The sequence below is a fragment of the Hesperophylax consimilis genome, chromosome 1 (genome assembly GCF_061612785.1).
Source record: "Hesperophylax consimilis isolate HC1 chromosome 1, BYU_Hcon_1.0, whole genome shotgun sequence".
NCBI classification, from domain to species: Eukaryota; Metazoa; Arthropoda; class Insecta; order Trichoptera; family Limnephilidae; genus Hesperophylax; species Hesperophylax consimilis.
In genome coordinates, this window is record NC_142836.1 from 34563462 (window position 1) to 34579342 (window position 15881).

General features: G+C 30.9%; 1 protein-coding gene across 6 annotated transcripts in view; it reads left to right on the top strand.

The window, feature by feature from the left end:
- The window catches only part of LOC149426721 (very long chain fatty acid elongase AAEL008004-like), a 98332-nt gene that overhangs the window by 33666 nt on the left and 48785 nt on the right, over positions 1–15881 (top strand). For 2 of the 6 annotated variants that reach the window (XM_089638100.1, XM_089638159.1), the window contains exon 1: positions 4680–4889. The exons of 2 other annotated variants lie outside the window; for them this stretch is intronic. The gene's annotated coding sequence lies outside the window, so the exon portion shown is untranslated. Of the gene's footprint in view, positions 1–4673; positions 4911–15881 lie in introns of those variants that run through there. 2 more of the 6 variants (XM_089638150.1, XM_089638124.1) reach the window with 2 other exon arrangements.

The window sequence follows — 15881 nt, forward strand, 5'->3', positions numbered from 1 at the left end:
AAAAATCTTTTATTTGTTCTTACACCCGGGCAAAATCACAGATGAATTCTTGACAAATCAGTTCCATTTTTTTCCAATGATTTCTGTTAAAAATATTATATTATATGTAGGTACTTTACCGCTTATTCGTCTCACAACCCGTTAAATTTTTTTAAGTGACACTTAAATGAAGACATGGCACGATCAAGTGAATCAGATAATCGAGTCGGGTCAAGAGTCAGAATAATTTAAGAGTATGTATGAATGTAAATGAGGCAATGAGTGTGTGGTGTGACCGAGTTGTTTGGCGGTCCGTCCTCTCTGCTTACCCCTGCGGGGAAACGGCGTGATTTTAGTTAGTTAGTTAGTAAGCTAGTGGTCGTGTTTAGAATAGGAGTAACGTTACTTTAAAAAAAACTGTAATTACAGTGATAAAAAATAAAATGTTTAAACTAAGGAAGGATACGAATTTAGAGGCATGAATAACATTAAAAAAAATTAAATCATAAAATAAGTGTGTTATAAACACTACACGTATGATATAAAATGTGTATCTCAGTAGAAATCATAGATATATGTCATCGGTGTGTGAGAAATAGTTGATCATGGTTAAAAAATAGTATGTACATTTCAACAACTTATAGTATACATTCAAACATATTACGCCTACGGAGCCCACACACATTTAAACATATTATCACAACAACACCTACCGAGCCCACTGGCGCATACAAAAAATCTTAATAATGTATTTATACATACATTTACCAAAGTATTTAATTGAAAACGCCCCTGAGGTGATATCTCACAAAAGCGGCGCTATTCAAATTTTCCAATAAATAAATAGATAAATAAAAATACCATTCTTCAAAATATTAATAAGAATTTGTATGATATAAGGGGAGTCAAACCAGTACTCGTGATTTTTGGGTGTACTAGAGTGCAAATATTACAAGAAGAAGGCGTTATTGATGTTGTTGTAGCCGGAAACATGTACTTTTTTTTCGTAAATGGATTTTTGTATGAAGATTTTCAGGAAACCGCGAAACTGAAATTCCTGAAAATCTTCACACTCAAAAGTCACGAGCCGCCACTACAAAATCAAATTTCCGAAAGATGGTCAATAAATATTTATCAGTCCTGGTCAACAGACTTATCTAGATTTCTCTTTCCAAAAGAAAAACATATTTTTGGTGCATTAACTAGCCACTAGCCATCATGTCATTTCCTCGTATAGTATACCGAGAGGACGAAACGACAAAAGATTTTATGTTGGCATACATTTATGTTTCATTCAAATGATGTAATCTTCCATTACATCGACTATATACTTGTCTCAAGTATTTGATTATGTTTTCAGCGTAGTCGGGGACGCCCGAAGAAGACATGGCATGACCAAGTGAAGCGGATACTTGAGTTGGGCCATGTCAAGAGTCAGAATAATAGAAGAGTATGTATGAGATGATGTATGAATGTGAACGAGGCAAGGAGTGTGTGCCAAGACCGAGTCGTTTAGAGGTGCGTTCTCTCTGCCTAACCCTTAGGAAAAACGGCGTGATGATTACTTAGTTAGTAAGTAAGTCAGCGATGTTTTAAAAAATATTTTTTTATTAAAGCAAAAAGTATGTATTTTATGCAATGTGTTCCATTGTGTTATAATAAAGAAAACGGTGTCTTTCATTAGATATCTTCATTATATCATTATAATACAGGTACAAACGATCACACATTATTTTCAAGCAACACTAATTTGCAATTATTTCTCAAATAAAAGCGTAATGACTCTGTACTCGGAAGCGATGTGTCTTCAAAGATTTTTTTACATTTATTTGTTAGACGATTTCCCTATGAATCACAATAATGATATATTAATATACAGTACAAACTGCTATCATTTTTTTACCGAATCAGCAAAAAGTACTTTGTAATACCTGCCACCTTGTCATTGAACTTTTGATCTTCGTGGTTAATTCAAATTAATAAAATTTTCAACACCTTCAATCAAAGCGTCACCCAATCGGGTGACGATATAGTTCATCTTGAGAGAGGTTATATTAATTCATTTAAAACATACGTCATTCTTTCCAAAAAAAAATTTTTGGTGACAGATTTAAAAAAATATATTATTTTCATATGTACAAACAAGGGTTCGGGACAAGGTTAATCGATCTGAGATCGACTGTATTTAATTATTATTAAGGAAAAAATAAAATAAAAATAAACGGTTCGAAGTTCAGTTTTTTACTGCCTCTTTGCATCCAAATTAAGTATGAAAGTTCAATTAGCAGGATTGCCATATTATTAAGCACGTTATTTAAACTATAAACTGAAAATATCTTAGTAACAGTATAAAAACTACCACAGGTGTGCTGTAGCGTTATGAAAGTTGAACAGCTGTCTTAAATGTTCCATCTTAATTATGGAACTTATATCATAAGCTATGGAGTTTCAATAAATTGTCTATATTACTATTAGGTGTAAAAAAGTAAGTACTTGGCGGGTAACTACTGTTTAACAATTATATCATTACTTGTATTTCAATTTGTCATCATCCCTTAAAATAAATATTTCAAAGTTTATGCAGATAATTTATTGAAGTTGAAATGAAGCCGGGTAAGATAATTCAATTATTGAACCGAACAAGGAGCAAAGAATTTTTGGAATAATATAAAAACAAATTCACCGCAAATAGCATTAAAAAGATTTATTTTGGATCCAGCAAATAATGTTCTGCAAAGGTATGCATAATCTGGTTCAATGTAGTGGAATTTATACGGCAGAGCAGAGACCATAGCTCAGGATTATGGGATTAGTTTTCTGTCAAGTAGGTAGGAAATCAGTAAATAAAAAGAGGATGAACTTTATAAAACTATAATGTAACCATCAAAAGAACAAAACATGGGAGTGCAAAATTATACCAATTTAACATTAAGAATACAAAACATAAACATACCAGATGGACTCCTGAACACACTAAGCTAACTAAACGAAGCCGAATATCGTAGGAAAACAACGAATGACGAACGAAAACTTGGTTCTGGTAGTGAGGAACGGACCCGAGGCGGGACTTCGGACCTAATCAACCGGGGACGGCGTGGAATCCAGGGAACCTAGGTCATCTTTCTCTTTGGGGAAGAAGGGCGCTACACCTCCAAGGAGCGTCTCTAGCCTCAGGCTGTCTCAAGAATCTCCATCCAAAAAGCACGTGGTCCAACCAGTCTCCACGACTTACGGATTTCGGAAGAACCAACAGCAATCCGTGACTTCGTGACGCGGGGTTAAACAGGCATAATATTTTAGCCACATCCAGGACCAATCACTTTACAATTTTAAGTTCAAAAAACAATTTCCACAAAATGGCCAACTGCCAACACCGAAAAAGTGGGATTCACATAACATCCACTAAAAATAATACCGTACACGAACTATTCGTATTAGGAAAAAACACCCCGCGCCCTTTTTAAAGATAAAAACACCTTGGATTCACATGATTTACATAGATTAAAACACCTCCATGGTGAGTGACTAATCCACGAACAGCCAGCCCATCGCTGTCCGGGAGGAAGTGACCATAAACAAAAACCAATTTGTCTTCCCCAAAAAAATTGCCAAACTCCAAAAAAACAACACCATAGACAAAATATCCAAATAGGCAAGAACTGTACTAGTCATATAATATTTATGTGACAGTTCATATTAACTTAAGTGGAATATATGTATGAAAAAAGGGAAAATTACAAGGATTTGAAGCTGTTGAAAACAAACCAATAATTTACAAAAGAAGGATGCATTGGGTATTTTTAAGGAACTGGTTTCGGGTGCACAACTTGTTTGTGCAAAGTTACAGTTTTGTAATGACAAATATTTGAAATAATACTGAAAAAATTTTTTTTAGGAGATTCAGATGAGGTGTGCACTGTATGTGTTCTAGAACGGTTTCCGTAATGAAACAAAATAGAAGATTATCATAATGGATAATTTAAGATTTTGATACACATGTACAATGTATACTCATACGATCAATAAGAGAGAATAGTACATTTTTGGGTATGGAATTCTCTATCAATTTTCATCCAGCAATTTTTTGTTTTCCTTTTTTGTTTCTTCCTGTTTGTTCTACTTGACCTCCCTTTTTCTATTTGTGTACTGTTTTGTAAGTGAAACTTATAATTTTGATATCAAAATATCAATGTAAAATCGTACCTATTAACTCCCACCTATTTATTGTATAAGTTCCTCTCGTCCTACAATGAGTTTTTGTAACTCAACGGGATTGCTCTAGCAAGGAATAAAAAAAAAGAAAAAACTTGTAAAGTCATTTTAAAGTCAAACAAACGTTATTACCTTAAACAAGGCTTATTACGTGTAAACAAATGTGGTTAATAAAATGTGCGGAAATACGAAATGAATAAACACGCAACAGACGAGCGCAAAGCTTTCTTGTTTTAGTGTATATTATTATGTATGCTTTTCTCGTTCGACGTCAGAGTGCGCCAATAGACCAGTACAATGCAAATGTTGTACAAGTCATCACATTACCGATGCACTAAGTACTATCCACAGAGGGTGTGGGTTAAATATTAGAAGCTGAGATTTCTTGGGCTTGGGTTTTTTTGTGCTTGGTTTATTCTGATGCTCTTCGCATGCTTGGGTTATATATATTAGAGTGCGCCGGCCGAAGCACGTTTAGTCATCGGAAGAATACCGCACTGGCAAGGTTGACGATGCACAAATGTGAAGTTTTCTAAATTATAACCATTCGCATACAAACAGTGTTTTGAATGTTCTGAAGTGAGTTTTCCAAAACTAGTGTACATTCAATGGTTGCTTTTAAATACAATTATTAAGTTTACAAAATATTTAGTTTTGAGTGTAATGAAAGTGAAACGTGATTTAATTACTTTATAAATGTAAGCATACGATTCAATTACGTAATATTTACCACATTATTCTAATGTATTTGTTTACATCACTAGTGGAAATAAATTATTGGCAGTTTTTTTTAATTTTTTAATTGTGTTCCAACATTATACGATCGTCAAAAAATTGTCGGCATATTTTACAATAACATTTTTCAGGTTTCTTGCAACCCTATTAAGTTACTCTTTCTATTTTCAAATAAAACAATAATAACACATTTACTATAATCGATTATTCTGTTCAGTATAAAAAATATCTAATAACAATATTACATCTTAAAAATGTAATAATAATAGACAATATTAATTTTAAGGCTAACTTAAAACTTTGGCTTCTTAATTCAACAATCTTCTCATCAAGCCAGGGTCAAGGCCAGATTAGATCGAATCGTTTTCAAAATACATAATAATTGATGAACAATAAACGGTTCAGAAAACGTTGTTGATGCAATCAAATTCTGACAGCCCTCTATTAGTTGTAAACATCATTGTATACCTATAACTTCTTATAAATATATCAAAATCGAACATAACCTTGTGACTAGACCATCACGCTATAAGGGCCGACATAATTGTTAAACAGCTATTACCCGCCAAGTACTTTTTTTTTTTTTGCACCTAATATAGACAAAGCTTCCTAATTGATCATCGTTTATTTATTTCTAAAAAGAAAACAACATATTTATTTCTTCAATAATTGTCAAATTACCTTGTGGCGTTATTTTATTTTAAATGAAATTAATTACTTTGTATACAACACTATTTAATCAAAATAACCGAAAATAAGGTATTTGATTAATAATAATTTTTCAAAATTTTCCTACCACATTTTGGAAACAAATCATTATTTTTATATTAATAAAGGATTTCAAATTTAAAATGTTAATACAATTGGTTTGAAATTCGATAATAGCCATCTTCAAAATTTATTTTCACATATAAAACACTTGCATTCTTAATAATTTATTCTCGTGATTTTTTGGTTATTTAGACACGTTAGTACTTGGTACATCAGACATCCTTGATTTGGATGTGTTATAAAAGTTTTTGTTATTTAAATATACTAATTACACTTTTCATAATTATTTTTTTTTAAATATAACTTATTAATCACCCTTCATTGCAATATTTTTTGTCTATGTTTTAGATACTTATTTGTCTATGCTTATAAATTTTCACTATACATACGTTTATCCTAATGAAAAAACCATTGGTTTTGAAACACTTCGATTATTTTGAATTAATAGTTTTTTTATTTATTTTTTTTTATTTAATATTTGTATGTTTTTTACAATAAATATACTACTATACATATTATACAGTGTTATCAAGGTAAATAATAATAGCTTTTCCTCACCATAAAGAGACGAGGCTCTTGTGTTTGGTGAGTGAATCCTAGCTCAATTATATGGAATCATGTAAGTAAGTAAATAATATATTTGCAAAACCAAAGGGATAAGTAAGAAATAGGCAAGATTTATCAATAATACAGTTTCAAGATTTGAAGGAAATAATAATAAGAGTAAGATATGGACTTTTATAGTAGTTTTAGGTAATTTTTAATTTTATTTTAGTTGCGTATACAAAGTGATTAATTTTATTCAAAATATGTTTATAATTACTACCACAATACGGGCATTAGCCTAGTATGGTAGTTAAAAAAATGTCAAAAAATGTAACATGTAAACATTTATTAAATAGTAAAAAAATAAAAATTAGAAACCATTCAAAATTATCATTTCAGCGTTAACGGCCATAATTGTACTATGGTTAGGTTAGGTTAGGTTAGGTTAGGTTAGGTTAGGTTAGGTTAGGTTAGGTTAGGTTAGGTAACATGTAAACATTTGTTAAATAGTAAAAAAATAAAAAATAAAAATTAGAAACCATTCAAAATTATCATTTCAGCGTTAACGGCCATAATTTTACTATGGTTAGTTAAGTATGAAATTAACACCCGGAATATTTCACGCTCCACACTCAGTTACAATCGTACAAATCGCTACTTAAACAATAGTGAGCAGTGGTCTGAATCGATAAAAAAACTTTAATTTGGTTGAATTAACGCGATGATTACTCATTAGCCGATACTTTATTTAATTCATCGCTTGCAAGCGGATGGTGCTTGAAGTGAAAACGATGCTAAGGTCAGCTGAGCGAACAAAGAAGCGAGTTAACGCTTTACGGATGTTAGCTTTCGATGTTTACGTTACATGTTGCGATGTTACACGTTGTTACGTAGTTGTTTGTTACTCGGCCTTCGGAATGACAAAGATTTGACACTGGGGAGGAACCCAATAATAAACTCCACACATATCAAGTATTTTTATTTTTTTATTATTTTTTTTAATTGATGTGATTATCTACAGACCTTCATGTTTAGATTCCAATTTGATTGTTTTTTTTATACTTCTGTATATTGTTACTACAATCCTTAAGCTAACCTTAATTCTTGGTAGGCGCTAAAAATAAGTGCAAACGTTAATTTTATTTGGACATCCATATTCAAAAATGTGTATTTGTATTCAATAAGCATAATCGAGGTATTCATAGTTAAAATATCAATTTAATTTTAATCGAAACGTTACGACGCTGATAAAAATAATTATCTAAAATTCATCAATGTAGGGGAAAATACGTAAGAAGGTTGGTTACAATGGAGATCTTAGTGGAAGAACCAAAGTATTTTAATGAAATAAAACAATATTTTTTGTTTAAAACCACGAATTTTTATTAATTTTAAGACCGACCAGTTTCGCTTCACTCGAGCATCGTCAGAAATTGTTTTATTTCATTAAAATTTTAAACCACAAAGTGATTGCTTTCTACGAAAATACAAAGTATTTTAGTTACACCAGCGTTTTCCTCAGTGCGTGGCGATTGATTCAAACATAATTCGATTATTATTGGTGTTTCTGCATATAAAATGCTTTCATTATTCCCATCACTAATTTTACCTTAAGGAAAACATCAAAAATGTTTTGTGAGTTTTTGTTACATGTAACTGAAAACGTAGGCGCTCGCACGCATCCGTAACGCACGCACAGGTATGCAAATAAAGAATTTTCCACAACGACATATCTCCATAGATAACTAACTGTAGAATAACACAGATTCAGTATGTTGAAAAAACATAGGTAATTACATAACAATTTTTGCGGGTATTTAATGTATTTTTACTATCCATGAGTTCTCGTCAGCGGAGAACGTGTAACAGTCAATTTTTTAACGCTCTAGACTATTTCATTATATCTTCAAAATGTAAGTGATTGCAAGATTAATTAGTAGACTTTATAAACTTTGAAGATAAAATAAGAACACAAATTACGTAGGTACAGTAAATTAGGACAGGTTATTGCGCGATGAGTTGTAAAAACGTTAGAACAACAACGGAAAGAAGAATGAGTCCATTTTAAGATTAATTAATGTTTAATAATAATTATGCCCATTTTTTTAATCTAATCAGGTTTTTGAGTAGCACCATAACAATATTGATATTTTGACGATACATTTAGCGCAGTTTGTGTAAAAAATCACCTCAAGGATGCTGTGACTATCTTTTTGAACATATTTGAAAACTAGTATGTTACAGATATGTTTTACTGTACAACGAATTCTAACACTTTAATACAGTTCTCAGCATAAAATTTTGAATTAGTTTTCTGCAAATATATTCTTCTATGGAAAAAAAAAGAAAATAAAAAAATAATTAATCTTTTTTCACTTCTTCCATCGCGTAAAATCACCTCCCGAAGTTAGTGCATTTTATCCCCGGACATTCTGTGTATTTCTCTAAATGTCGCGTCATAGCACGGGAATTAAGCTTGATACGGACAACTTTGCAGTCGGTAACATCTCCAGCAGTGGCGGATTTTCTAAGGAGGTCATTTGGTCAATGACCTGCCAAGATATGCTGCAATAGTATTAATATAAAAAAAAGGATTTAACGAACTACCCGATTATTAATTTAGTTTTAATATCCTTGCATATTTTTACGGTAATAGCGAATTCCAGTGCCATCTAGCGTCCAAATGATAAGCTACTGTATGTACCTACCATGGGTCATTTTAAATTTTGTCCCCAAGCTATCTCCTTTCTTTCTTTTTGCTATTCAGACAAAGTAGGCAAACACTATCATGTCCGACGTATCCTTAGTATCATACAAAATTTAATTTAAAAGGGTTTTCGGACATGACCGCGGTGAGATAGAGATATTTATTATCTAAGATTATTAAGGTATTAGAGGGAGATGTGAAAAAATTTCAATCGAAAGTTTTTTGTGTGATAAACGATAGCCGTCTTGAACTTAAATATTAGTTCGCAAAATTATGATTATCGTTGTAGACGTAATTTGAATGGAATAATTTAATGTATTGAAAGAAATTGCAAACAGTTCCTTGAATCATGACAAATGTATTCAAATAAAGTGATAATTATTTTATGTGACGAGAGAGAAAAATAAAGAGGTTAAAAACAAAAGTTATAATTTTTGTCCGTGAATTTTCGGATGCAATGAACTGTAGGTACTTTTGTTTTCATCGTTTACTTTTTAAAACTGCTGATAAACAATAGACTAAGTTTGGAGTTAGTGATTAAAAAAATTTAAAGAGAAAAGAAAACATTAGAAACGTTATATGTGTAAATAATATTGAAACAATATTGTACTACTGGCTTCAGAATGTGTGGGGACCGGCAAATTAAGTACATACATTGGCGTTTTTACAATATTCACTACGCATTAGAAATACATATTAAATTCCAAATTTTTTTTGTTCAATTCACCTTTCAGTTCTTGTACCCTAGATCCGCCTCTGATCTCCAGTATATAGACTTTGTGTATATAAAAAACTTTGGTTATAACAATTATGTAGTTCTTTCGTTTGTTAGTTCCTCATTCGACCGCCTGCAAAGTTTACTGTCTCAAGCTTTAATCGTGTCTTTAAGCGGTGAAGCATGTCAAAAAGGAAGCAAATTATTATGCAGAGTAAAAGAATGTAACACGAATAATACTAGTAAATACATACACGTAGATACATGCGTACTTTATAACTGTACAAAATAAAACGTTTTCTTCTGGGCTTAAAATGAATTGTTTCGCCAGTCATTTAATCTGCATAATTTTAAAGTTTTATTTATTTGTGTACTTGAACAACTCAGTCATGAAGTCACATAATTTGAATGTACGCAGCAACAGCAATTAAATTTGAGTTATTTTATGAGGAAACTAGCTCAACTATCTATGTTGCCGTTGGCATTCAAACCTACGGAAATATGTTTATGACCATAATGTTATTATAATTGTTATTTTAGCGATCCGAAGTAGACAAAAAATCAGCGGTATGCATATTTAGACATCCGCGTGTTTTCCATACAATATTTTTTTGTTGTCTGAAGCAAATTTAACGACATCTTTGCATTATTTCGGCATTAATTCGTATAATTAAATGCCATAATGAAACGTTGATTCTCCTACACTATCGTCGTATCTCGCTTCATAAAACTACTCTGTAAATTAAATAAATCTCTTTGAAAACTAAAATAAATTTATTCTTCTGTGAAGCATTTTAATTCAATTAAAAACAAGTTTACATGTGAATAAAATAAAGTTCTGCTGTGTATTCACTACGCGTGACAGCTGTGTCGCCTTCTGAAGGCATTATCAAACTTTGGTTAGGCCACTTACAAACGATATATTTATATTATATTCAGAAAGATACTCGTAATAAAATTAAATTGCTTTATTTTTTTGCCATTGATGGTTATTAATTACTCCGCGTTCAATAGGTAATTATAAAAAATTAAATAAACATAAAAATACAAGTAAGTAGGTATAATAATCATGCAGAGAAAAAGAAACCAAAGTCTCCCAAATTTTTCAATCGGAAACAAAATTATTTGAGAAACTTTAAAGGATAATTAATAAACATCAATAATTTTATTCGGAAATCAACTAGCATTTTTTTCACTCTATGGGTATTTACGTGGAGATATTAATATGTCATCTATAAGTGGCCTAACCACTATTAGGTAATGTCTTCAGAAAGCGATACAGCTACAACGCATAGTAATAATTACACAGCAGAACTTATTTATAAATAAAATCTTTTTTTATAAATTTGAATAATAATAATAATATTGAATACATAAAAAAAACTACAACTAATTTTTTTTATTATTTCGGCTACTGGCATTATACCTAGCTCTCTCATTAAAAATTTAGGCGTATTAGATCTATCAAAAAATTTATATATAAAAAAGCAAAAATCAGTCATTTTAAATACATGCAGGTCTACGAAAGATTTTTAAAATATTTATGTTGAGGGATCAGAAGGATTTATAGGCCCTGTTAGGAGTTCTACCGAGCCGAATCCTCTGATATGAAATTATCTGGAGTCCGTAAATTATTTTCCCATTTGATCTCTGGTGAGTTGACGTGTTGTTCTTGTATTTTTTTGTATTTATTTTGCTTATATAATGCACTTGCATAATGTTGATTGACTAGATGATCATTTGTGGAAAAGTGTGTGTAAGGGTTTAGTTTTTAATAAATATTACCTCTCCTGTGTAGTTACCGGAAACGTAATATTAATTCTTATTTATTTACTTATATTATTATGTTCGTGTTTATGTATGTAAATTTGAAGAACCGTTTCAATAACTTGTTAACTTGAATGCGTAATACATATTTCCTGTACTTACCGTACATGATATTCTTAGATTATGATTTATTTGCAGGCATTTATTTATTAATTTAAATTTACACACAGTACAATATTTTATATACAAGATATAATTAAAATATTTTGTGATTATTGATTATTGTACCTTATCAGGTCGAAATTATTGGTTCCTAACTAGGCAAATTGCCCGTTCCAAGAAATTATTGGTTCCTAACTAGGCAAATTGCCCGTTCCAAGAAATTATTGGTTCCTAACTAGGCAAATCGCCCGTTCCAAGAAACCAAATGTCTTGCATGTCTTTACATTTTAAATTTGTTTGTTTCTACTTAATAAATATATTGTTATGATTTGAGATTTTCACGGCCAAATTATCGTGATTATTTTTTGGGTAATTATTCCGTGTCGCGTTTCCTTCTTCTTTAGCTATCGTTTCGGACAGCGTTACAGTGTACATCAACAGACATCTGCCCCAATGATATACATTTCATTTATTGCATATTTGTAAACTTAATGTGTTAACGCGCACGGCGTAAAAAATATCACCGAATTCTGCTAATTCTGTAAATTATTAACTATGTTCAGTATTTTTTTTAAATTATACCTGTTGATCAATGATTGAAAAGCAGATTTAGGCTGAATAAAAAATAAATAAAATATTAATAAATTCAACAATCATTAAAATTTTTCTTATATTAACTGGATTCGGTGAAAATATTGCAAGTGAAAATTGTACGCGCAAATGGATTGACTAAACAGGATTTGTAATAATATTGAAAATCTTTAAATTACCTGTGTTATTAATAAGATACGAGTTATAATACCTTCAGGTAATTATTTCAATGGCCTTTTGTAGGTTATGCATTGTTTATGTGTTAATTATAACTGGATAATAATTATATGCCTAAGTACTGTGTCGTTTTTGCATAACAACACTTCTTTCGAGCACTCCGGAAAATCCTTAAATTATTAAATGCAATGTAACCTTTTCGACAGAAAAGGTTAACAACAATCTTTTGATAAAATCATATTTCATTATGGATAACTAATGACCTACCTGTCCGGTCGATCGAACGATCGGAACTATCCTTCTTCCTTAAAGGATTAAACAATCGTTATTCTGTCGGTTTACATTCCTCTTCAAAAACGTGTTATACAAATGACTTAATCTTTGTATTACTGAGTTGTTGGGTACAGTTAGAATTGCGTGTGCCCTGTGTAGGAAAAGCATAATTAATAATAAAATCAATCATTCGATAAAAAATAAATAAAAATGTAATTCGTATTTTAAAAACAAACAATCGATACAAATGCATGTTCAACATAACTGACTTGAAAAATTATGGATTATTCTGAATTCCTAAATCTTCTGTAAAAATATTATATTTTAGGTAGGTAGTTTATCGCTGCATTATTTACACAATTAGTTCCAATTTTGAAAATGATACTTAAATTTAAAGCACGAGTTCCAGATTTCATTGGACCAAAAATTACACTGAACACACGCACAAGATAAATTCTTATTTTTGATGACGATATTTATGATCCATTTTTAAATGGAACCCGACGATAATTAGAAATATAAGATACTTTCATAGAAAAGAATCAATTTCACTAAAAGAAATTGTGAAAACAGTATACTTACAGTGTAAATTTGAATAGTGAAAATTCTTCTCACAAATAAATTACATCAGTTGCGCCATAAAGTTATTGATCGTTTATTAAAATAGACCTCGTCAGTAAAAATAATTGAACTTAATGAAAAACACAGTATCATTCATTTGACAATACTTTAATGTGTACATTTCATAGAAGATTTATTGAAAAACGGAATTTCAATTAGCCCAATCCAAACACTGTCTCTCACACTTAACCACGTTTAAATGAGATTAGACTACTTAAAAAATTTTAAAGTTTGCTAATAACGTAAGAATTACTATTACTAATTATTTGACTATTAAATGCCTTGGTACAATAATAAGTTAACTCACCCAAATCCAAATTAAAAGTTTTTAGTACCATTTTTGTCACTAATATCAACCTAATTTAATTCAATCGTACATGTTTTTTTCTTTTTTTTTAAACGTACCTAAATGTTACCGAAATTAAGCTTATTGAACAAAGAAAATAATTGACAAATTTAAAAAAAATTGTATACTAGCCTCATAAAAAATCACTTGTGATATCCTCGTCATATGATATAACAGCTGATATTTTTACATAAGCTCATCACATGAGGCCCAGAGGAAAATAATTCTCCTCAGAGCCTATGACATTAAGAAAGGAAGAAAAGGAAGTTCTGGGAAGGAATGAGCTAAGAGGGATGGGTAGGAATCTGGGGATCAGCGTGTCCAGGAGTGAAAGACGTATGAATTCAACACTCCCACTGAGGTCAAAAGATCTCCCGATCTGGCCCGCCACGCAGTTGGTGAGAATGAACCCGGGCACCCTTCCTACAAAGTGACCAATTGTAGCAAACCACTTAAGGTGGCCTATGGCAGAGGTGTGTATCCAACAAGTGGCACAGCAAAAATAATAAGAAATAAACAATCACTTATAAATTGTGTGGGTATTTTAAATGATGCTAAATTTTTCAGTATAACTTAGTGTTCTTTAGTGTGTCCAGGATTGATTAAGTTATAACATAATTTAAATAAATTCTTGTAGTCTTGGGTAAACAATGACATTCAAATACCTAAAGTACTAATAACGCTTTAGTAAATTTGTATATTTTTAAGAAGATACCTGTTTCCAATGTTGTGGGTTTTTGTGATGTAATGCATATATCAACTTAATTGGTCCAATCTTAAACATCTCTTTTAACGAAAAACATCGTAGAATATTTGGCCGGTATCGAGAGTCGTCCTACCTGCAAACAAGTTGGTCGGAAAATAAAAATAATAGTTAATTATTGTTGAAGAAGATAAAACTAATAAATCTAAACGAAACATGAAACAGAAAACAAAAATGTAACGGTTGACCGGGAATCGAACACAACAAAAAGGAAAGAAAACAAAAGAAAGAAAAATCCAATCATATTTCAAGTGTTTTCTTGGCGGGTGTTCTCTATCCCTACGATTCAGAAATTTAATTGTGATTCCATCATGTTTACTTTCAGATTCAATCTGACAATTGATTGATACAATTATTACAGTTTTCAATAAAGATTTTAGATCCAATGTATCGCATGTCACGGCCTGTCATAATTTTTCATCCGTGTCACAAACTCTAAAAGGTAATGTAGGCAACCGGATTAGTTCGTTGTAGGGTAAGATTAAAATAGATGATTTAGAGTTTAGTTGTTAAAGATGCTTCTAGGAATACAAGAAAAAATATTATACCTTTCATGAGAAGACATTTGTCAAATTATGTTTCAACCCTGTGTTACTAGATCACGTCTTACCGTTAGTAAAACATTATGTACAAGGTACAAATATCTATCCATGAAGGTTATTTCATGTTTTCAAAGCGCTACCATCAAAAATATATAAAACTATTTCTTAATTATATTTGACCATTCTTAAACGTGCCACAATTTCTTTCGATGACGAGTCTCATCTGTGAAGGCGAGTTTGATCCAAAACGACTCACTTATTAGTTTTTCAAGTCGGTTCACAAAATGAATATGATGTCATAATAATAAATTGATCATTAATCGTTGGTGTATTAATCACCGTGATGATAACTTTAATGAATAATAATGAGACGCCGCAGAAGGTTAAAATATACTACATGATTAATTAAAACATTGTAGTATCCTCTTATATTTATTTTTACATTCATAAAAAAAATGTTTAATTATGTATCGTGTCACCATTATCTTAATTAATCAGCTATGAACAACATAATTAGATATTTTTCTACGTATTATATATTTTCATTAGAATAGTAAATGTAATAGCTGAAAAAATGTATTACTTTACATGATATTGTACAAATCCCTTGCGCGCTCTTGAGGAAATTATTAATTGAAAAATAATTGTCAAAATATAACAATTTGATAAAATAACATACACACACTCAATAGCAAAGGAAACAAGAGGAACACGTTTATAAAATAACATCTATACCCTCAACAGCAAAGGAAACACGTTTATAAAACAACATTCATACCCTCAACAGCGAAAAAAACAAGAGGATCATTGAGTGAAATAAACATTAAATTATTAGTTAGTTCAAAAATACTCAACGCACATAAAACGAAACCCGAGGTGATTTTTGCATAGTGTCACAGCATTTTCACAGATAATAGCATAACTTACATATAAGCTATATTTTAACTGCCTTGTTTACTATCTGACATTGTTAC